General features: G+C 41.9%; 1 protein-coding gene across 5 annotated transcripts in view; it reads right to left on the reverse strand.

Annotated features, from left to right (window-relative positions):
- The window catches only part of ttc28 (tetratricopeptide repeat domain 28), an 891,459-nt gene that overhangs the window by 79,087 nt on the left and 787,614 nt on the right, over window positions 1–24,758 (reverse strand). The gene's annotated exons all lie outside the window — the stretch shown is intronic.

Here is a 24,758-nt window from a genome sequence, read left to right on the forward strand (position 1 = left end):
CATAAGCCAGTGATATTAAACCTGATTCTGATTCTGTCTGCTTGCCAGTCTCACTATACAGTGTGTCTGGTTGACTATCATAATTATAAAAAGAAAAGTTAGAGTACATATTTTCAAAAGCTTCTTTCAAATAAAGTTTGTGTTGAGAGTTTCCTTTCATGAATGCTGTCACAAAAGAAAGATGTTATTTAAAGGAAATCTTATCATTGATGAGAAGAACGATGCACAAAACTTTTCTCATTTCTAAATCCCAAAATAATATAATTTTTTCATCAGTGAAGGCAAGTTCTCCTTTTCTGTAATTCACTCCATTTTTTGAACATTTTACAGTGATTGCTAATAAAAGACATTAATTCCCTCTATCATAGAATCATTAGCACAGCATCATGCAGCCTCTTTGAAAGAGCTATCCAATTAGTCCCACACCCCTGTTATTTCTTTGGAGCTGGCAATGGTTTCCTTTTCAAGTTTTTATCAGGGGTCCATTATTAAATTTGCTTTCAACACTGTTTCTGTCACTGAAATCCAGATCATCATAACCTATTTCTTCAAAAGAGTTCTCATCTTTCCAGTGGGGTGGGAGGGTGGGTCTTGCCGATTACCCTATACCTGAGTTCTCAACTTATCGTCTACTCCACCACTGGAAAGAGTTGCTGTTTATTTACTCCTCCCTAATTTGGAATAACTCTTAAAATTACACCTTAACCTTCTTTGCTCAAAGGCAAGGGTTCCCAACCTTTTTATGCCATGGACCAGTACAATTAAGCAAAGGGTCTGTGGTCCCCAGGTTGGGAACCTCTGGCTGAAAGAGAATAATCCTATCTTCCGTGGACACTTCACATTGCTAAATCTCCCAATGTCATTCTACTGAATTTCTTTGCTTCCTCTGCAAGGTATTAAACATAGAAACATAGAAAACTTACAGCACAATACAGGCCCTTCGGCCCACAAAGCTGTGCTGAACATGTCCTTACTTTAGAAATTACCTAGGGTTACTCATAGTCTTCTATTTTTCTGAGCTCCATGTAACTGTCCAGGAGTACCTAAAAGACCCTATTGTACTTGCCTCCACCACCATCGCCAGCAGCTCATTCCACGTACTCACCACTCTCTGCATAAAAAATTAGCACTGACATCTCCTCTGTATCTACTTCCAAGCACCTTAAAACTGTGCCCTCGCGATCAATGCCTCTTATCATCTTATACACCTCTATCAGGTCACCTCTCATCCTCCATCGCTCCAAGGAAAAAAGGTCGACTTCACTCAACCTATTCTCATAAGGCATGCTCCCCAATCCAGGCAACATCTTTGTTAATCTCCTCTGCACCCTTTCTATGATTTCCACATCCTTCCTGTAGTGATGAAGGTCAATGCACCGCATGCTTTCTTAACCACAGAGTCAACCTGCGCAGCAGCTTTGAGTGTCCTATGGACTCGGACCCCAAGATCCCTCTGATCCTCCACACTGCCCAGAGTCTTACCATTAATACTATATGCTGCCATCATATTTGACCTATCAAAATGAACCACCTCACACTTATTTGGGTTGAACTCCATCTGCCACTTCTCAGCCCAGTTTTGCATCCTATCAATGTCCCGCTGTAACCTCTGACAGCCCCCCACACTATCCACAACACCCCCAACCTTTGTGTCAGCAGCAAATTTACTAACCCATCCCTCCACTTCTTCCTCCAGATCATTTATAAAAATCGCGAAGAGTAGGGGTCCCAGAACAGATCCCCAGGGCACACTACTGCAGAACATGACCCGTCTACAGTCACTCTTTGCCTTCTGTGGGCAAGTCAGTTCTAGATCCACAAAGCAATGTCCCCTTGTATCCCATGCCTCCTTACTTTCTCAATAAGCCTTGCATAGGGTATCTTACCAAATGCCTTGCTGAAATCCATATACACTACATCTACTGTTCTACCTTCATCAATGTGTTTAGTCACATCCTCAAAAAATTCAATCAGGCTAGTAAAACACGACCTGCCTTTCACAAAGCCATGCTGTCTATTCCTAATGATATTATGCCTCTGCAAATGTTCATAGATCCTGCCTCACAGGATCTTCTCCATCAACTTACCAACCACTGAAGTAAGACTCACTGGTCTATAATTTCCTGAGCTATCTCTACTCCCTTTCTTGAATAAAGGAACAACATCCGCAACCCTCCAATCCTCCAGAACCTCTCCCGTCCCCATTGATGATGCAAAGATCATTGCCAGATGCTCAGCAATCTCCTCCCTCGCCTCCCACAGTAGCCTGGGATACATCTCTTCTGGTCTCAGTGACATATCCAACTTGATGCTTTCTGAAAGCTCCAGCACATCCTCTTTCGTAATATCTACATGCTCAAGCTTTTCAGTTCGCTGTAAGTCATCCTTACAACCACCAAGATCCTTTTCCGTAGTGAATACTAAAGCAAAGTACTCATTAAGTACCTCTGCTATCTCCTATGGCTCCATACATGCTTTTCCACTGTCAAACTTGATTGGTCCTATTCTCTCATGTCTTATCCTCTTGCTCTTCACATATCTGTAGAATGCCTTGGGGTTTTCCTTAATCCTGTCTGGCAAGGCCTTCTCATGGCCCCTTCTGACTCTCCTGATTTTTAAGCTCCTTCCTGCTAGGCTTATAATTTTCTAGATCTCTATCATTACCTGGTTTTTTGAACCTTTCATAAGCTCTTCTTTTCTTTTTGACTAGATTTACAACAGCCTTTGTACACCAGGTCTTGGCATACTACAACACAATGCCTCAAAACACATGGATTACTCCTGTGATGGGCCCAATGGTAATCTATGATGGTTGAGCATAATATCCTGGCTATTGTATTTTATGTTTACCACAATTTCTCTACTGTTTTGTCCCAACATTAACCCAAGGCCATGAAGGAAGCCAGGAGTTGCAGCATATACTCCTTGCATACTTCACTAAAGTTAACTTCAGAATGCCTATGTAATGGAGGGCATTTGTTAAATACACTCTGTAGTATTGCACGTTTGCATACACACACACACGGAGAAACATTGCCTTGTTTTGTCATTGCGCTGAGTGTGTGCACTTCAATGTCTTCCCTGGTATATTCTCATAATGGGGCTTAAAGGGTTGGCTTTTTGGTACCTTTCCTGCTATACACTTCGGAGTATCCCATTTCTTTAATACTGGGCATATGGAAATGTGTATACAGGTGTCCCCAGCTTTACAAATGTTCACTTTACACCACTTCGCTTTTACAAAAGACCTACATTAGTAACCTGCTTTCACATTACAAAGAGGATTTTCACTTTTATGAAAATCTTTTCCATATAAATTAATGGTTCTTCGCTTTACGCCATTTCGGCTTAAGAAAGGTTTCATAGGAATGCTATACCTTTGTAAAGGGGGGGCGGGGACACCTGTATATTGTTTGTGTACAGTATTGAGGGTCGATACTTCTGCTTATTTTGTAATATGATTGTATCTAATTTGTGGGGTGCATCATATTCTAATTCTTGTGTAGCCTTAAGTTAACTTTGTTGGTAATTAAAGACGGTATGCATTGGTGTCTAAAAAAATGGGGTGGCTCGCTATCAGTTGTAGGGAGAGAGAGAGAGATTGAGCAGTCGGGAGTTTACCGTGGACAATGGAGCTATTTGTTGTGTTTTCTGGTAGATATCTTTTTGTAAATATTGGCATTTTTTTCACTAATGTTTGTAAGCTTGATTTTTTTGACGCACCAGATAAACACCCTTGCACAAAAGTGCTTAGCGACTCCGGCCATCTTTTCTTTGGTCATAACCCACACACTGTAGCAGCCTGTTAAATGTTGTTGGCAAGTTTTGCCCAAACAGCCAGCCTGAATGGCTGATATAAAATTAGAAGGGCAAATTGCAGAAGCAGGTCAACGGGGAGCGAATCACATTGGTAGGAGGTAGAGGGAATAAGGGGGTTGGTGAAAAGTGAGAAGTGATGAGGACTCAAAGGATACAGGGATGGGGGAAGCCAAAGATCACAGTGGCAGGACAACTGGAAACACATGAGCTGCAGAAACTCAAAGATAACAGGGCAATGGAAATTGGAGACATATAGAGTAGGACACTTGAAGATCAAGAGACCTGAATTATCAGAGTTCACAGGAAGTGGGGACAGCAAACCAAAAAGGAAAATAGCTGGAGGCCAAGGGGCTGGGATGTTCAGAAACTCTAAAAGGGTCATTGTTCACCAGGGGAAGTGTAGTCAGGGATGATGAGGAGGGAATCATAGATCTCTGAAGAGATATATGTTGAGCTGGGCACAGGAGGAGTGCTGTGAATAGACTTTACTTGAGGATCTAGCCCTCCTCATTCTCCCTTTCTCACTCCCACTCCCTAGGAAGCCTATCTCTCCATGGGAAATGAGAATTGCAGGCAGATTAAAATCAAGAATTGAAAACTTCCTAACGTCACCTTTTTCTCACCCTGTCATCCTTGAGAGTTAAAGTTAGTCCCATTTTTCTATTTGCTAAGTACAGATTTTAAAGCCTTTTTTTTTAAACTTAACTCGTCTGTCCAATCTCTGTCTCAACATGCCTTTTAAAATTATGCTATCTAAATTATATTCTCTCTCCTCATTCTTCTTTCCAAAAGTGAAGTTGCACCCTGTTCTACATTAAACTTGATTTGCCACGCACCTGCGCATTTCATCTCAAACACAAGAAAATCTGCATTTACTAGAAATCCAAAGCAGTACACACAAAATGCTGGAGAAATTCAGAGGGTCAGGAAGCATCTATGGAAAAGAGTTAGCAGTCAACGTTTTGGGCTGAGACCCATCTTCAGGACTGGAAAGGAAGGGGAGAAGTCAGAGTAAGTAGGTGGAGAGAGGGAGAATTACAAGGTGGTCAGTGATAGGTGAAACCGGGAGAGGGGAAGTGGGCGAAGTAAAGAACTGGGAAGTTGATTGGTGAAAGAGATAATGGACTGGAAGAGGGGGAATCTGACAGGAGAGGATAGATGGCTATGGAAGAAAGGGAAGGGGTAGGAGCATATGAGGGAGGTGGTGGGAAGTAAGAAGATGGGATATAGAGGAAAATAGGAATGGGGAATGGCAAAGGGTGTGAGGTGGGAGGGGGATTACCAGAAGTGCGAAAAATCTATGTTCAAGCCATCAGGTTGGAGGCTACCCAGGCGGAATATAAGGTGGTGTTCCTCCAACCTGAGTGTGGCCACATCACGGCTGTAGAGGAGGCCACGGACTGACCTGTCGGAATGGGAATGGGAAGTAAGATCATCTGCTCGAACTCTCCCTAATATCTGCTATCATCTTCATGGATATTTCTCCTCCATTTCAGAGCTTTACATCATTTGCAATTTTTGAGTAAGAAAGGGACAATCAGTGTCTTTGCCCAGTCTATTGTGCACATTTATAATTCCAAATTACAGCCCTCGTTTGATGTGGATTCAGTGTCAGTGAATCATCAATTACTTCCTATTGACTGAAAAGGTTTTGAAACGTGTGAACTAATTATTTTTTGTTTGCCTGATCACAATATAAATCATTTCCCAATCAAGTCAAAAATTTAATTAAAAAGTATCACTGAACTCGCTTATCTGAGTAAATAATGACTCATGAACTATATTCCGGAACAGGCAAGCCAGATATCCAGATATAGTAGATCTGATTTACAAAATATGCTTGTACCCACTTTCTAATTACTTCTTACTAACTTCCATTTCATAATATTGAATGATTCTTCATCCTCATCTTTGGTGCCACTAGTGTTCAGCTCTAATACTCTCCTCGCCAGACTCCCATCTTTTTCCTTCTATGAACCCAAGCAACTCTAAAATTCACAGCTATAACTCTACCATCGAGTCTTGTCATTCATTCATCGTTCAGCTGATCACTCACCTGTGTGTAACCAAGTTCATTAAAGCTTTGATTTTAAAGGTAATGAGATTAGCTTTAATTCCTCCCATTGTCTAGTTCATCCTTTTTTGCATAACCTCTTGCAGCCACACAATATTCCGTCTGATATTAGTGCTCATTTGCAATTCCTCAAATTATTCTCTTCAACATAGGCAGCAATAACATCATTATTGTGTGCCGAATCAAAGGTGGTAATGAATCAGCATACAGTGGGAAGATTGAACATCTGGCTGAGTGGTGTCATAACAACAACCTCTCACTCAAAGTCAGCAAGACCAAGGAACTGATTGCAAACTTCAGGAGAGGAAACCAGAGGTCCATGAGCCAGTCCTCATGAGAGGATCAGAGGTGGAGAGAGTTCGCAGCTATAAATTCTTGTGTGTTGTTGTTTCAGAGGACCTGCCCTGAATCCAGAACTTCAGTGCAACTGCAGAGAAAGTGCTGTAATGCCTCTATCTCCATAGGAATCTGTGGAGATTCAGCATGACACCTAAAACTTTGACAAACTTCTATAGATATGTAGTGGAGAGTTTATTGACTGGCTGCATCACAGCTTCGTACAAAAACACCAATGCCTTTGAATGGAAAATCCTACAAAACGGGCAAAGACCTGCCAACCATTGAGCACATCTACATGAAACACTGTCATAGGAAATCAGTGCCCATCATCAGAGATCCACACCATCCAGGTCATGCTCTCTTCTTGCTGCTGCCGCCATCAGATAGAAGGTACAAGGACCTCAGGACGCACACCACCAGGTTCAAGAACAGTTACTATCCCTCAACCATCAGGCTCTTGAATAAAAGGGGATAACTACACTCACTTGCCCCATCATTGAAACATTCCTACAACCAATGATCTCACTTCAAGGACTCATTATCTCAGTCCCTCATGTTCTTGTTGTTTATTGTTATTTATTTGCACAGTTTATTGTCTTCTGCACTCTGGTTGATCTTTCATTGACTCTGGTATAGCAACTATTCTGTAGGTTTGCTGAGTATGCCCACAAGAAAATGAATCTCAGGGCTGTATTAGGGTGACATATATGTACTTTGATTTTAAAAAAATTCTTTGAACTTTGAGAATAGTTCCAACATCCAAAGTACTCAGCTCTATATATTTTTAAATAAACCTCCTTCCATTACTTTCTCCTTTTAGTCAATTTTATTTTTTTCTCAGTGTTATATTACACGCAAAAGCATTCCAACAAGAGATTCCTAGGTGAACTGTTCCTGAGTGCACAGGTAGACAGTTTTGCTGTCACTGTGTGACTGTAAATTGATATAAATTACCAAAGCAAAATGTAATCACTGATACTCTGTCCGAGTTACTGCATGAATTACATGATATTGGATGTGAAAGATCAATTTTCACACTGCAACTTGTCAACGAGGTCGTCCCTGTTATAGCTACTGAGGCTGAGAGCTACAGCCAAGAAAGATGCCCAAATGGAGATATACAGTCATTCTATTAAAAAAAAGGGTTTGAAATGTCCATGGACCAAAACTATTTGAAATGTGGATATTAAGTATACATTCCAAATGTTCTCAGAAATAGATTCTAGCCAAGCTACTAGAAAAAATAGAGGCGTCATTAACATGAAAGCCATTGCATTGAAATTTGTACAGCGGCCAAATACAGTAAAAATGGTAGAAGTTGTATCACTATCTCCAATTTGCCAGCTAAGTAGGGTAATATCACCTCAAGCACTCCTACACCAGGAAATGATTGTTTTAACCATTCTAATGAGTGCATGCTTACTTTTGTTAAAAAAGAAACGTTGATTGCTTTAGTTAAAGCCAGACAACAGGACATACCAGTGAAAGTGGCCAAGTCATTGGGTATATTTAAGGCAGATTGATAGATTCTTGATTAGTCAGGACACAAAGGGATAAGGGAGAAGGCAGGAGATCGGGACAGAGGGGGAAAATGGATCAGCCATGATGAAATGGCGGAGCAGACATGATGGGCCAAATGGCCTAATTCAGCTCCTATATCTTATGGTATTATGACATAATAAACCTAATGTTTAAAATGGGATATCTGCCAACTTACCATAATCATCAATATGTAAAGTATATTAGCAATATCTTGAAAGAACGGCATTAAACATTTTATTCCCGTCAAGCCTTTTTTTTTTGTCACATTTTGGCAATTACTTCAAGAAACACAGAAGCAAATATCATTGAAAGGGGCACCAGGGAAATAAGATATGAATAGTTACAAAATTAGCCAAGATCTCAATGTTATTTTGTTTGACAACATTTTGCAATACTTAAAGTTTTAGGTTGTAAGCGGAATAAATCCACTTTGATATTAAATATTTCATTATAACCTTACTGGGCGTTTTTACAAAAGCAATGTTTGATTCATTACTTCATCCTCTCCCGGATGTTTACATCTCAATTCACAGGTCCTAGGCACAAATATATATATAGCTCGGGTAGCTAAGACTTTTGCACAGTACTGTATTTGTCAACGTGGAGTGGAGAGTGAGTTTGTAAATCTGGCGGAAGTAAAGGACATTGGGAATGGAGAGGTTGGAATGCTGTGGGAGGGGTGGCGGAGAAGGAGAGGCTTGGGTGAGGGAGGGGTGGCATGGGTGCAGGCACACCCAGCCCTGAAACGCAAGGCAAGGTCACTTGATTCCAAACAATTACAGAATGTTTCTCTGGTGCTTCCCTTTCCCTTTTTCCATAGCCTTCATACTGATTTGTCTTTAAAAAATAAAATTTATCTTTTACTTGCCTATGGTTTAAATATAGTCTTGCAATTAGTGTATTAATCAAGAAGCACATATAATACTATGTCAAATATGTTGTTTAAATATTTTGAGAACTGTATTTCAATATAATTGATTTATTTTGTAATCTTACATATTTTATATATTTAAATACATTATGCTGTGAAGGGTTCCATAGGCTTCACCGGACTGCCAAAGGGGTCCATCACATAAAAAAGGTTAACAACCCCTGCATGAAAGTTTTTTTTTGTTGAAATCAATATTAACTCATCAGGTTTATTCTGAGGAGCAAAGGATTCTGCGTATCTGCATCTGATAATTACTGTACGCCAGAGCATCCATATTGGAAATAGAAATAATTTAACTTGCTTCTCTGTTAAAATAGAATAAGAAAAGCCTTCTTATTTTGGGCTTTCATGGCAGTTAAGTTTCAATAAACTTTCATAATTATGGGCAAGATCGGTCACTTAAAATTTGCCAGCACAATCTTCTAATTAAGGAGTACGGGAGTAGAGCACTGAATTGAGTTTCTGATAATATTTGAAAATTGTAAATAATTATTCCTTATTGAAATATATTTGTATTTCTCAGTAAACACTTCATAGTGCGCCATTGCTAAGTGAATAAATATTTCAGTTTGTTTATCATGCTCTGTCCTTCCATGACTTCTGGCATGATTGTCCACTTCCACATTCCTCCTTTTTGCCCATTTTTCTTAAATTACTTCAGTATGTGTCCCTTGCAGCATGCCCCAGTACAGTCAGCACATTCGTGCCTTCACTTATCACGTATCAGAATATTTCACAAACTCACTTCAGCTGGAGCAAACTTGGCTTGTCGTGCTCCCCCCACACGCAATAGAACATTCTAGTCCAATCCAACTGCTCACTCAAGCTGAACTAAAATTCCCAAACTTCAGCTTTTCTCTTCACCGCCAGTTATAAAATTCACATACTTGCCACATTCAAGACTGCTGGTTAAATCCACGATGCACAGTACATTTTATTCCCACCACTAGCAAAATTCCTATTAAAACCCTAGAAAGCTCTAAACTTAACTACTTACATTTGTCCCCACTGTTCTGTTAGGTGGCAGTCTTGTTCAGCTATTGCATGCCTCTGGCAATTTTACCCTTACTCTATCAGGCAATATCAGAATCAGGTTTAATATCATCGGTATACATCATGAAATTTGTCATCTTTGTGGCAGCGGTACAATGCAAAAGCTGATCATAGAGATAAAAAATTACAGTAAACATATATATTAAATAGTTAAAATCAATAAGTAGTGCAAAAATAAAAATTTTAAAAATTAGTGACGTAGTTTTCATGGGTTCAATGTCCATTCAGAATTTGGATGGTAGAGGGGAAAAAGCTGTTCCTGAATCATTGAGTGTGTGCCTTCAGACTCCTGTACCTCCTTCCTGATGGAGCACTGGCTCCTTATTTGAAATTCTTACTCTGTACAACGATGTTTTTAGTTTTGCTGTTCTCCAAGTAATCTCTGAAGCCTTTACCTTACAAGTTCATAACTGGCCCTTTCCCTTCACTGTTAGAGTCTTCAGTTGCTTTGACCACACACTGCAACTTTCTCATCTGTTCTTCCTCTCCACTGTCCACACGATAACCTCCCCACCATTCACAGCTGTTGTTTGTTTTTGCCTCTGCTAACTACTTTGGGGTGATTGATGATTAACAGTACTGTACCATAAAATCCCGACAGTTGTTGATGCAAAGTGAGCAATCTTATAGACTCATGCACCACAAAAACGGGCACTTTCCATGCCAGCCATGGTTCTTCTCTACGCTTATTCACATAAGGCCTATATCCCTCCACATCTTTCCTTTTAAGTACATCTCCAAATGCCTTCTAAACAATGCAATTGAATCTGCATCTACCACCTCCTCTGGCAACTCATTCTCGGTCACCGTCAACCTCAACGTGAAAAGCTGAGATTTCCTCCGTCTTGCAGATTTCTTACCCACTTGCGGCTAGCTTTCTATTGTTTGCATTTGTTTGTGAAATTACTCTTGCTGCAAGTAAAGAGAAAACGTTCACTCATTAGAAACTAATCCATAGCTAATCTGGGTCACAGAAATAAATAAACTGTTCACCTTCTGAACCACTTCCTCCATTTCAACTTGTCAATAATGATCAATTGCAAAGGATTTGTCTTTACGCAGTGCTCTACATGAGGATTTTTTTTAACATTGATCCAGATTTTACTGGGTTTTGGCCTCAGCTTTGCACTAAATTTGTCAAGAAATGTAGAGGAGGCTTAAAGCAAACACAGACCAGTGGAGACGATTTGGAGGTAGGCGATCGCTTTAATAATAAACTGCAAGAGGTGGCACAGTAGTGAAGTGGTTAAAACAATGTTTTTCAGTACAGGGAACCTGGGTTCAATTCCCACCTACTGTCTGAAAGGAGTTGGTACACTCTCCCCGTGACCGTGTGGGTTTTGTCCAGTTGCTCCGGTTTCCTCCCACAGTCCAAAGATGTAGGTTAACTGGGTGTTGAAAATTGTACCGTGATTAGGCGAGGATTAAATCGGTGTGGCTCAAAGTGCCAGAAGTTCCTATTCTGTGCTGTATCTCAATAAATAAAAAAATAAATAGTGATGAGCCACTAGGGGGCCACAAAACAAAAGAGAACAGATACTTAAAACAAGGCAACAAAGTAATTGAAGGCTAGGAGCAAATGGTTGGGGCTGGTTGGTTTGAAGGGAGACCAAGGACCGTGGATGAGAGCTGGGTTTAAATAGGCTGCAGGTGATGAGTTGGGAACGAGTGGCAGGTGACTCCTGTTCACTGCGTGGAGACTGGGAGGTGCCTGCCTGTGCAGGCCTGATAAACATTCCTGTTTTCTCTGGATGAGCAACAGCTATGTGTGGGATATCCTGAATGAGTGGAAGTCGCATGTGGCTTCACCTATCACCTTCTAGCTTGTACTTCTTGCCCTGCCCCCACCTTCTTATTCTGGCATCTTCCCCCTTCCTTTCCTGTCCTGACGAAGGCCTCAAACATCAGCTGTTTGTTCTTTCATTTCCATAGAAGCTGCCTGACCTGCTAAGTTCCTCCTGCATTTTGTGTGCGTAGCCCTAGAACAAGGGTTCCTAACCTTTCTCATGCTATGGACCCCTACCGTTATCCAAGGGTCTGTGGACCCCAGGTCAGGAGCACATGCCCTAGAATATTGTGCATAGTCTTTTTTATTTAAGGAAGGGAAGTTCAGGAAAACGGAGGCTGCCAATCAGGGAAGTCTCGACGGTTATTTTTGCCTGGAATTTGGTGACGTTGCTGATGGCACATCTGGGGTTCAAGAAGGGAGAGGTAATATAGTAGGGAGAAAAACTTTTGGGGTTTAATGATCTGATCCTTGCTGGCAGTGTTGCCCCACCACAAATCAGCTCCCACAATGCCCCGTATCTGAATGAAGTTGGCTCAAACCATCCCAAGGGCAAGTGCATGAGCGGGTACGTGGTGCCACTCAGAGCAGTGAGGAAGTCCCACACCAGAAACACGACTTAACACGCTTTAACATTTGGCAAACATGTGGTTTGTAATTATTGCCCAAGAGTGGACCCTTGACCCCACAACCTACCTTGTTTTGATATTGCACCTTATTATCTACGTGCACTGCAGGTATTTTAATTTTTTTTCATTTTCATAGTCACTGTTCCCTCTAAGTTGCTCTGGGTGCGCGGCCGCACGGTAGGTGAAATGCTCTCGCGCACATAGCCTTTGATGCCGCGTAGCTGGAATTGGCCGCAACTGGAAAAGGTTCATGAAACGTGGAAGATTTTCTTTGTTCTACTGTATTTCATTATATCCTTCAATTAATAAATAAAATCAAAAGTGTGTGATTTTTCAACTTTCATTCTAAATATTCGCAGTATGCATATTACAGAAAAATTTAAAGTGCCACACAGTTCTTAGGCCAGGTTAAAAAAAATTAGAGGGAACATTGGTCATTGTCACAGAGTGTTACAGTTCTATGTCCTTTGGCCCATCTATTTGCTTTGTAACAATTTCCCTCTTGTTTTTTATTAATCGCCTTCAATCCCTGCAGAGAGCTCCCCTGTTTACTTGACCCTAGCCCTCTCCTTCAGCTCTTTAGAGTTCATTTTATCTCCAGCATTCAGATGAAGAGTCACTGACCCGAAACATTAATAGAGTAGATGCTATAAAACTTGCTGAATATTTTTGGCATTTTTCTGCAGCATTGCTGGAGTCCTCTGCGCACCAAAGTGGAGATTAATGCAGATTAATTACACACTGGGAGCCATTTGCATGCGCTTTCTATTGACGGATGAGAAAGTGGTGTCAACAGGTCTTCAAGAACTTGGTTACTCTCTTCCCAGTAAGGATATTTCATGTGGTTCAGGGATACTCACGCCAGGAATAAAAATACATTTATAGATTAGCACAACACCGCATGAATACCCTGTAGTTCAATAGATAAATTCACCACAACCGACTTCACAAAATTCAAAACACATTACAACACTGAGATAAAATGTGCTTTTGAAATAGAGGACTGCGAAGTCTGTAGTGTGATATCATGCTGCCCTCTATAGAAAATGGGATTCTAACATCTTTCAGGCAAAGACTATTTGGCCCGAGATGCTTCACTGGGTTACAATAGCCACACACAGTATTATGTGGCTGAACATCTCCCTTTTCAGAATGAAACATGAAAATAACCACCTCTGTCTTATTTTGAAGCACTCAGGAAAATCACCAGGGAAATCCCAGCATGAATCACCCTTCTACAACTGGCAGGTTCCTGATGTGAATTGGGAGTGGGATTTCTCAATTCCCTCAACAACAATCCTTTTGAAACAGTCGAGGAATTTATACCACATAGATCTGAGACTAACTATTCATTTGACACTCCCAGACATCCATGTTCGATGGAATACGGCTCCCAGAATGTAAATGTCTTACTTATCTTGAACGCTTTGATCTTCGATCCCACCCAACAATCTTATTCCAAAGCCCCGTGGATTAGATCCTTCATTCCCAATGGTCCCAAACTCCTGTGCCCTATCAATCCCAACCCACTGACGTTCTTCATTCAGTGCCCTGAGGACATCAGTTCCTCCTCTCCCATCCGTTCTCACTCACAAAAAGCCCCCTCACCCTTATTAAGTACTTAACCTATATACCATCCCACTTATTCCTGATTACTGCTTCCAGCCTTGAGCTCTGATTACAGCCACAAATCACTGTCCAATTCTTGGCAAAATCCATAACCTCTGATCCAGGTCCTCAGTGGAGATCCCCCAATTCCAGGTCCAGATTATTGATAAAGATTCCAACTCCCCTTCAGGTGATGATTTTTGGTGGCAATTCTCACCCCCAATCCTCCCCTTCCCCATTCGAGATCCCAGTCATTAGTGGAGACATCCATCGCATCTCCAGGTCTCAATAGCTGGTGAAGATTCAACACTGGGTAAACATCAGCGATGAGCTCCAACCACTTTAGACTCACTGAAGATCCCATCCCTATTCTCATCTTGGTTCCAGTCATTTACAAAGCTTCCTCTCCCGTTCCACCGCTATCATCCTCAACATGCCTCCTGCCGCTAGATCTCCCCTTCTTGTGACCGGTCCCCAGTCCAGTGAATCGCTAAAGTCCTTCAGTGGCCATTGTGATCTTTGCAATGAGAAGGTCAGGAGCACCCTGCTGTGAAGCAATCCAGCAAATGCCAACCAGTGCAATAAGATTTATTTTTACTTTATTTTATTCAGAGGTACAGCATGGTAACAGGTACTTCTGGCCCAAAGAAGCCCATGCCACCCAATTACACCCAAATGGCAAATCAATCTAACCCGGAGGAGGAAAACAGAGCACCTGGAGGAATCATTCAAACTCCTTATAGACAGTGGTGGAACTGAACTCAGCTTGTTGGTTCTGTAATGGTGCTACGCTAGCACAAACATTGCACAAACAGCAAAAAGCAAGCGAACAACACATAAAATATCAACCATCAAACCAGGAGATCAGGAGAATTCGGTTTAGTTCAGTTTAACGCAGCCCTGCGGGACTATCCTTCGCCGGAGTGCCGCAGTCCATCTTTATTGACTCGATCAATCCTCTCAAAAACAGCCAAGGATAGAGTGGCCAGAATCCAGTAACGCGTGTAACAGGTGTCCAAAGAAGGAATGGTTACACTATGCTAAAGGTTCGCTCCAGTCTTAGGGTTGTACGGCATCAAAACAGTTCCTATAGCCTACGGTGTCCATGGCGACCAATAAGTCTATCTACACCAGGGGTTCCCAACCTTTTTATGCCATGGACCCTTACCATTAACCGAGGGGTCCGTGAATCTCAAGACAGGAACCCCTGATCTATATTAATCTGACTTGCCTGCATTAATTCCACATCACTCTATTTCATGTTCAATCAAGCAACTCTTCAGGTGTCTCTTAAATATTATTACTGTACTTGCCTCCACCACCTTGTCTGGTAGCTCTTTGCCGAGGCAAGAACAGTATCATTTTGTCTGAGAAAATTACTCCTTAGAACCCCTTTTGGCCTTACAAACAGAAAAGCAAATGTAAATTAATATACAGAGTAGAATCTCCCTCACCCCCAGTGAAAGAGGAATCTAACAAAGTTCGCGATGTGACAGGCACAGACGTTCCACCCAGCAAAAACTCATTTCAGGGAGGTAGCGCCACCACCCCCCGCCCCCCCGCAATCCCATAGCCCCCCCTCCCCGGTCAACCTCCAGGGTGTATGTATACAGGACGTTTGATTGTGAAAGAACACAACAATTTATTTGATCACATATTGGAACTATTTACACACACACACACACACACACACACACACACGCACACACACACACACACATATATATATATATATATATTCCTTGTTGAGTATTTTGTTGGCAGTCTCAATGCTAATAGCTAAATGCTAATGCAAATAGCTTTTCTATTTCTTTTGCAAACTTTCCTTGTACTGTGATGTGGCTTGCTTGGCAGATTTGAGCATTTTGCCAGAAGTCTCAACTTCACAGCAGTCTATGTCAATGAAATTGTTAATTTTGCAAGATATCAGATTCACAAGTGTTTTGTGAGATGGCTGACTTCTGAATTCTGTCTCAATGTGCCGCACCATGCTGAATGCCCTTTCTACATCACAATCAGAATTTGGCAGCACCAAAACCAGATTCATCAACTGGCAGAGCTCTTTGAATCTCAACTGCCTTGATAGGTCTACTTAGCACAAAGAAAGACCAAAGAGATTCTTTCTCTCTCTCTCTCTCCCTCTCCCTCTCCCTCTCCCACTCCCTCTCTCCCTCTCTCCCTCCCTCTTGCTCGCTCGCTCTCAAAAAATTGATTTCTGGGATATTGTATATAATTTGTGGGCATCAGGGAGCTGCTATCAATATGCGGGAGACTCCCGGAACTTCCGGGAGAGGTGGGATATCTGCAGGTAAAGATCTGTATTTGTGCATCTTTGATCTTTAACCTCAGCTTGCCCCTCTGCTTCAGGGATACAAGGAAAACTATAGAGAACCTGTAAATGTTAACATACCAACCCTGGCAGACAATGAAAGGGGACATTTGGAAGGAAATAAATAGCCTGCATGAAAGGATAATAATCCTCCAAGAGGATCATGGCCTTGTAGAGTTTGCAGGCTTGCGTGTTTCAATGACCCGGAGAGTTATGTTGGCTGGAGTCAGAGCTTTAACCTTTGGCTCTTGGTAGGGTTGGCTACGCCAAACAGATCAAAGGGTAGAGCTCAGGCTAGGAGCGAGCAGTCCACTGATCCTCCAGGTTCAGGGGGTTAGCTCAGGGCTAACAACCCTGACTGGTCAAACAAAACTGGTATGGAAACAGCAAGAATCCTTCTACGTCTGTGTGCAACGGTATTCCTGAGTCTCCATTTGAGACTTCCAAGGCCATCAGTAGCAAAAACCGAGAGAACTGGCCCTGAACGCCGCCAAATGGTCAAGGACAGACAGAGATGGAGAACCTTAATTGCTACCCTAAACACCAGCAGGCATAATGAGCAATTCAGTAAGTATGAAATGATAATCTGCAAGAGCTGCACTTTTTTATATTGCACATTGTTCTGTTGAAAATGTTTTTTTCTGATCATGCTGCCGAAGAAATATTAAAATCGCGGGCATTTGGCGCCCTCTGCTGGTTTTCAATGGAATGTAAATGAATACATGTATAAACGAGTTCACTCAGTTTAAAAAAAGACAATATTTTGTTGAATGAACTTAGAACTGGCAGCATCTATGAAGGAAAAGGGATAGCCTACATTTTGGGTTGAAACCCTGCAATATTGACTATCTATTTCCCATCACAGATGCTGCCTGATCAGCTTAGTATCCCCAGCAGCTCTTCCTAAATTTCTAATGGTCTCAGCCTGAAACTTAGACTGTTTATTCCTTTCCGTAAATGCTGCCTGACCTGCTGAGTTTCTCCAGCATTTTGTGCATGTTAGTTTGGATTTTCAGCATCTGCCGAATTTCTCATGTTTACCTTTTTTAAATTTTATTATTTTATTTATTTTTGATTTTAATTTAGAGATGCAGCACAGTTACAGGCTCCTCTGACCCAGCAAGCCCAGAGCTTCTCAATTACACTCACGTGACCAATTAACCTACAAACCCGTACGCCTTAGGATTGTGGGAGGAAACTAGAGCATCCGGTCACAAGGAGAATGCACAAACTTCTTACAGACAGCGGCAGGTGCTGTAATAGTGTTATGCTAACCATTGTGCTAAAGTGCCGCCCTCTTTTCCTCTCCGGATCCCAGCATCTACAGCCTCTTGTGTCTCCCGTCTCACCTAGTGGTCTGGCAACTGAACTGCCTGACTGTTCTGAATCATTTCAGACTATAAATTAACCACAGAATATAAAAATAAGAATAAAAGAACTTGTTTATTAATGCAATGAGTCAGATTCACTTTAACCATTGGCTCACCAGAAAATTCACTGAAATTTATATATCTTTACACTTCACATTATATATGAAATAATCATGGAATTTCTTTTTATTTATTTATTGAGATACAGCACAGAACTGGCCCTTCCTGGCCTTCGAGCCGCATCGCTCAGCAACCCCAATTCAACCCTAGGCCAATCACAGGACAATTTACATTGACCAATTAATCTACCAGTCAGTACGTCTTTGGACTGTGGGAAGAAACCGGAGCACCCGGAGAAAACCCTTGTGTTCTCAGGGAGAACGTACAAACTCCTTACAGTCAGGTCACCTGCACTGTAAGGCATTGTGCTAACCACTCCACTACTGCACCGCCTCATAAGCTAAGAGTTTGAGACATAAATGCTGCTTCCACCTTCAACAGGCTTCAGACGGGCTGATGGCATGATTTGTGCCGGTCAATAGTGAAACTCATAGTTTCCACAAATGAAATGATAAGGGTGGATGGGAGGCTGGAGATGTACCCACACTCACTGCTGTGCTGGATGCCAGCCTAAGGTACAGAGGTGAACCTCGCTCACTGAAACTGCCCTAAGTGGGATTTGAACTCTTTGTCTCCTGAGTCCAAGGCAGAATGGTTGTACTATCACAACGATTTATTCCAGAGTCTTAGAGTTGTACAAGATAGAAACAGTTCCTATAGCCCACCGTGTCTATGGAAACCGTCATGTCGATCTATCCCCGGGGTCCACGGACCCCCTGGTTAATGGTAGGTGTCCATAGCATAATAAAGGTAGAGAACCCCTGATCTATACTAGCCCAACTTGCCTGCAGTAATTCCACATCACTCTATTTCCTGTTCAATCTAGTGACCCTCCAGATGCCTCTTAAATGTTGTTACTGTGCCTGCCTCCACCACCTCCTCTGGTAGCTGTTTCCAGAGGCAAGATGCTTTACGTGGAAAATTTATCCCAAGATCCTCTTTATACCTACTCCCTCTTGCCGTAAACCTTTGCCCGCTGGAATTAGGTATCTCTACCGTGGGAGACAGACTCTGGTTGTTTGCCCTTTCCATGGTTCTCATAATTTTAAATTCAAAGTTCAAACTGAATTTCATTATTAAACACCATATATATAACACCACATACATCCCTGAGATTCATTTTCCTGCAGGCACACTCAGCAAACCTACAGAATAGTAACTATAAAAGGATCAGTGAAAGAGCAACCGGAGTGCAGAAGACACCAAACTGTTCAAATGCAAATATAATTTAATAGCAATAAATAACAAGAACATGAGATAAGGAGACGAAGAGTCCTTAAAAGTGAGATCATTGGTTGTGGGGACATCTCAATGGATGGGCAAGTGAGTGTAGTTATCCCCTTTTGTTCAAGAGCCTTATGGTTGAGGGGTAGTAACTGTTCTTGAAACTGGTGGTGCGAGTCCTGAGACTCATGTACCAACTACCTGATGGCAGCAGCAAGTCGAGAGCATGGAAAAAAAGGAGGGAGGAGTGAAGACAGAGGAGAGAGGGGAGAGAGGGAAGGGAGGAGGGGAAAGGGAGGAGGGAGAGGAAAGAGAGGAGACGGGGAGAGGAAAGAGGAGAGAGGAGAGGAGAGAAAAAGGAGAGAGGAGGGAGGAGAGGAGAGAGGAGTGAGGGGAGAAGAGAGGGAGGGAGAGGGAGAAGGGTGGAGGGGAGAGAAAGGGAGAGGGAGGGAGAGAGGGAGGGGGAGAGAGAGCGAGAGAGAGAGAGAGTGATGCAAAAATTGTTTCATGTATCTCTATTTCGTCACTTTTCAACCTCCTCTGCTCCAAGGGAAACAGACCTAACCTTTCTAATCTCTTTTTATAACTCAAGGCCTGCAGAACACCTTTCTGGTGAAGTTGTTTACCAATTGAGTTAACATGTCAAATGGCCAGAGAGCAATCTTACAAAAAGAGATTAACTGGTGAGATAATATCAGCAGAAAATGATAAACTCTCTTCGTCCCTTATCAAAAGCACACCATAGATGGTGAACCTACAGCATGTCTACTGCTGTCAACTTTCTTCTTCAGAAAAAATATGACACAGAATCCCATTCCGATGGCTCCTCATCCTGCCACTGTCAAAAGTGTATCTTTGATGACATATACCAGCTTTATCTATAAAGTCACATTTAGCTTAACTGCACCTCCTACAGCTACCTAGCCTTGTAGATACAGGACAGAAATCAAGAGCATTTCCAGTGGAGAAGAGGATGCATGCTTGGGAAACAATATGGAAGACTTATTCAGAGAAACAGTAGGTTGTTTGTTCAAAGATATATACGGTAGATCTAGTTGTTTCCCAGAGTTATATTCTGTACACATCCTGCTATTTTGTACTGCATACACCCTTACCATTCAGTATTCTCAGTGTTTTTCTCACCATGTTCCTGAGTGCACAGTCCGTTCATAAAAAAACAGGAAATACAAGGCACCACATGCTTCCTTTTCCCAGCAAACAGATCACTCTTGTCCACTGACCTTGTTAAAATTGCACAATACAGGACTCCTGCAAACTTAAGGCACACAGATTTTTTTCGGATGGTTATACAAATGTTGATCGGATATGATTCTACATTGAGGTGGTTGAGTCAAACAGCTGTGCCCAGACTAGCTTGGTGCCATCTCCTTCCTATCTGGGCATTGGACAGCTCAGTAGATGTTAAAGCTGTCGTATAGCTTCAGCGACCAGGTTCAGTCCTGACCTAGAGGGCTCCCTGTAGAGATTTTGAATACTTTGCCTGAGGCAACACAAGTTTCACTCAGAGACCCTGTATTCCTTCCACATCCCGAGGACGTGTTTGCTTGTACAGGTTACCTCCGGTGTGAGTGGCAGCAGGACCAGGAGGAGCTGATGGTCATGAGAGAGAGAATAAATTACAGTTTGGGAGAGGGGCGATGGAATGGCTCCAAAAGCCTCCACCGACTCGATGGGACAAATCAGCTCCCTCTCTGTTGTAAGGGGAATATGCACCATCGGCCAACTTTGGCCGAGCACTGTTGCAAATCCGAGTGGATTTATTCCTCTGTTCACGCATCCATTAGCCACTTCTCCCATAGTTTGTGCACATCTGACTTGCAGTCACACCTCAATATTAAATCATCATCATGTGCTGTGTCGTATGACATGGGCGAGCATGGTCTATAGCAACACACACACAAAATGCTGGAGGAACTCAGAAGGTCAGGCAGCATCTACGGAAATGAATAAAGAGCTGACATTTTGGTCCGAGACCCTTCTTCAGACCGGAGAAGGAAGAGGGAAGATACCTGAATAAAAATGTTGCGGGGGGGGGGGGGGGGGGGGAATGATTAAGAGGCTGGCTGGAACATTATTCTAGTTTATTTAATTAACTTGATTTCCATCCCACAGGTTGAAATGGGATTTGAACTTCTGTCTCCGAATCACCAGTTCAATCCATAGAATTATTAGTTCAGTAACACACCCAATCTGCTATTTTCATTCGTTTGTTATGTGTCGTGTCATAAGAAATGGCCAGCCATGGTCTTTCCATGACTATGATTGTTCTTGGCAAATTTTTCTACAGATGTGGTTTGATATTCCCTTTTGGGCAGTGTCTTTAACAAGATGGGTGACTCCAGCCATTATCACTACTCTTCAGAGATTGTCTGCCTGGCATCAGTGGTCACATCACCAGGACTTGTGATATGTACCAGCTGCTCATACGACCATCCACCACCTGCTCCCATGGGCAAGGGGGGAGGGGTAAACAAGTGCTACACCTTGCCCAAAAGGGTGATCTGCCGGCTAGTGGAGGGAAGGCGCACTTTACACCTCCTTTGGTAGAGATGCATCTCCACCCCGCCACCCAGTATTAAATGGCAGTCATCAATACCTAGCAAGGAAATTCTCAGTGGTACTGAAATGATTTAAGTGTTCCAAGAGGCCATAAAGCCCATAAATCCCACTGCATTCTCCATATGTTACCCACTGTTTATGCACAAATTTCTTCTATATCCTTGCTCCTTTCCTTTTCCCGTCCCATTGTTCCCTGGTGTATATTAAACCAGTTTTTCCCAAGAAATACTGAGAATTCTGTGTAGAATTGCTAGAATGTCTTCTGAAAAGGAGCTTTACCACCAATGTTCCACAGTAAAGCTCCTCAAGGGCATTAACTTCCTGAAATTCCTCAGCACTGGGAAATTCACCCTATGGATAATGCATTGGTAGATGTGGTGCAGGAAGAGAGATTCCATTCATTTCCGTGCTTAGAAATGGCTCTGAAGGACAAAGTAAATTTAGACATTTACATTTTTAATGACAGATTTTACTCAAATATTTCCAATCCTTCAGTTTCTGGATTTTAAAGTAATATTAATTTAGTTTCTTTCATACCTTTCTGAATTTTAATTGCTCTTGATTGTTTTTTTAGAAGTTATAATCTTTCAGAAACACTCAATATTTTTGACAGCTTACCTAAGCTGAGTGAAAAAGGATTTTCGTCACTAATTCTACGGATATGTGTAGCCTTGCAACATGATATGACTTATCCTTAAAAGTCTGCACTCAGGCTGCTGTTAACTTAGTTGCCAGTAGGAGATCCTGTACATCAGGGGCTCCAAACCTGGGGTTCGTGGACCCCTTGCTTAATGGCATTGGTCCATGACATAAAAAAGGTTGGGAATCCCTGCTCTAAAGTTAAGAATGGACGACGAGTGGTTGGGACATCCTGTCATCCCATTTGGCACCAGCAAGTTCTGGGCTGTTTTTATTTCCTGCAATACTCGAATGTCCATAAAACATGCCTCTTAATGTCAGTCAAAAACATTCATCATTTTTGACAGCCAACTATCAAATAAAACTCTTCACCATTTCTATGTAGAGGCCTGATGGAGCCTTATATGTATCTTCATTGGCAAGATTCAACAGAGTCCATAAGACCATAAGATATAGGAGCAGAATTAAGCATTTGGCCCACTGAGTCTTCTCTGCTATTTCATCATGGCTGATCTATTTTCTCTCTCAGCCCCAACCTCCTGCCTTCTCTCCGTATCTCTTAATGCCCTGACCAATCAAGAATCTATCAACCTCTACCTTAACTCTACATAAAGACTTGGCCTCCACAGCTGCCTGTGGCAAAGAAATCCACAGATTCACTACCCTTTAGCTAAAGAAATTCTTCATCTCTGTTCTAAATGGACACCCCTCTAATCTGAGGCTGTCTCCACACACCATAGGAAACATCCTCTCCACATGCACTCTACTGAACCCATCCTTTCCTTGAAGCCACCACTGGATTAGCCTCCTGCACTGAAGTCACACTGTCACTGAGCTACCGGTACACTGTTAATGTCATTGCTAAAAGCAGGTAAACATCTGAATGTGCATGAAATAGAAGTGTATAAAATTATGAAGGGGATAGATAGTTCTTTTCCCAGCATTGGGGTATGAAGAATCAGAGGGCACAGGGCTAACATGAGGGGAAAATTTGAAGGGCAACTACTTTCCTTTTCACACAGACATGAAATGATGAAGTGGGAGTTGAAGAGACAAGTACAATAACAACTTTTAAAGGACACTTGAACAAGTACAGTTAGGAACGGTTTAGATCAGAATCAGAATCAGGTTTAGTATCACCGGCATATGTCAATATATATTAAAGTTAAATTAAATGTGTAGAGAAAAAAATAGAAATAAAAAAGCAGTGAGGTAGTGTTCCTGGGATCAATGACCATTCAGAAATCGGATGGCAGAGGGGAAGAAGCTGTTCTTGAATCATTGAGTGTGTGCCTTCAGGCTCCTGTACCTCCTTCCTGACAGTAACAATGAGAAGAGGGTATGTCCTGGGTGATGGGGGTCCTTAATGATGGATGCTGCCCTTTTGAGGCATTAGTCCTTGAAGATGTCCTGGATACAACGGAGTCTAGTGCCCATGATGGAGCTGCTTAAGTTTACAACTCTCTGCAGCTTATTTCAATCTTGTGCAGTAGCAGCCCACCTCATACCAGATGGCGATTCAGCCAGTTAGAATGCTCTCCACAGCACATCTGTGTAAATTTGCATTTTCTGGTGACACACCAAACCTCTTCAAACTCAAAATGAAATATATTCACTTGTCGTGCCTCCTTGATAGCTGCATCGATATGTTGGGTCCAGGTTAGATCCTCAGAGATTATTGACACCCAGGAACTTGAAATTGCTCACTCTTCCCAATTCTGATTCTTTTATGAGGACTGGAGTGTGTACCCTCCATCTTGCCCAACCTGAGGTCCATGAACCCCTCGGTTAATGGTATTGGTCCCTGGCATTAAAAAAAGGTTGGGAACTCCTGTTTAGAGGAATATGGGCCAAATGGAACAACCTACAATGGGAATCTGGTCAGCATGGGCCTGTTTTTGTTCTGTTTCGTCAACATGACTCTTAAACCAAAAAGGGAGATTTATGTAAATTGGTGGCACCAGAGGTTCTGCCATCTATTTCTCTGAAGGCTGCAATACATCATTTGTGTGTAAGCTTAATCATTAATCCCACTGGAATTTAAACTCAACTAATAAAACAAATTAAAAAACTAGTTACCATCAGTAATGGTGCAATTACCAAACTGTTGTAAAAATCTACCTGATTAGTCAGTCCTTCAATAACACCTGTTGTCAAATGACCAAAAGAATGTTTGGAGCAGGATTGAATGTTTGACCCCTTGCTCCTGTTCCATCATCACGTAATTATAATATGACTACTACTACTAACACCACCTATACTACTGCTACTACTAATAATAACAATAACAGTAATAAAAGACCTCTTCCCAGAAACAGAAGGGTTCTTTCTGGGAATACAGGACCAGGTGGTTAACACAAAAATGATCAAAAATACATAATAAAAAAACCAACAAATTTAACACAGAAAATGCCAAGAGAAACTTGAAACCATCCAACACTTTACAGGATCCTATTGCAGTTTAACTCAATCGGATTACTTACACAGGCACAACTGAGTGGCAAACATCATTTACCAAAATCTTGATTTAAAATACAAACATGTAAAAGACAGCATACCTTACTATAAATACAAGCCTGATCCAGTTTCAGATTCTGGGTGCTACAAATTACATTACGACTGATCCAATATTACAGATAAGAAAGTTGATAATATTCATCTGCATATAATATAGCAGGATACACAAGCAAGAACATCTCACTTACTAGACATAAT

Source organism: Hemitrygon akajei, chromosome 14, assembly GCF_048418815.1.
Source record: "Hemitrygon akajei chromosome 14, sHemAka1.3, whole genome shotgun sequence".
NCBI classification, from domain to species: domain Eukaryota; kingdom Metazoa; phylum Chordata; class Chondrichthyes; order Myliobatiformes; family Dasyatidae; genus Hemitrygon; species Hemitrygon akajei.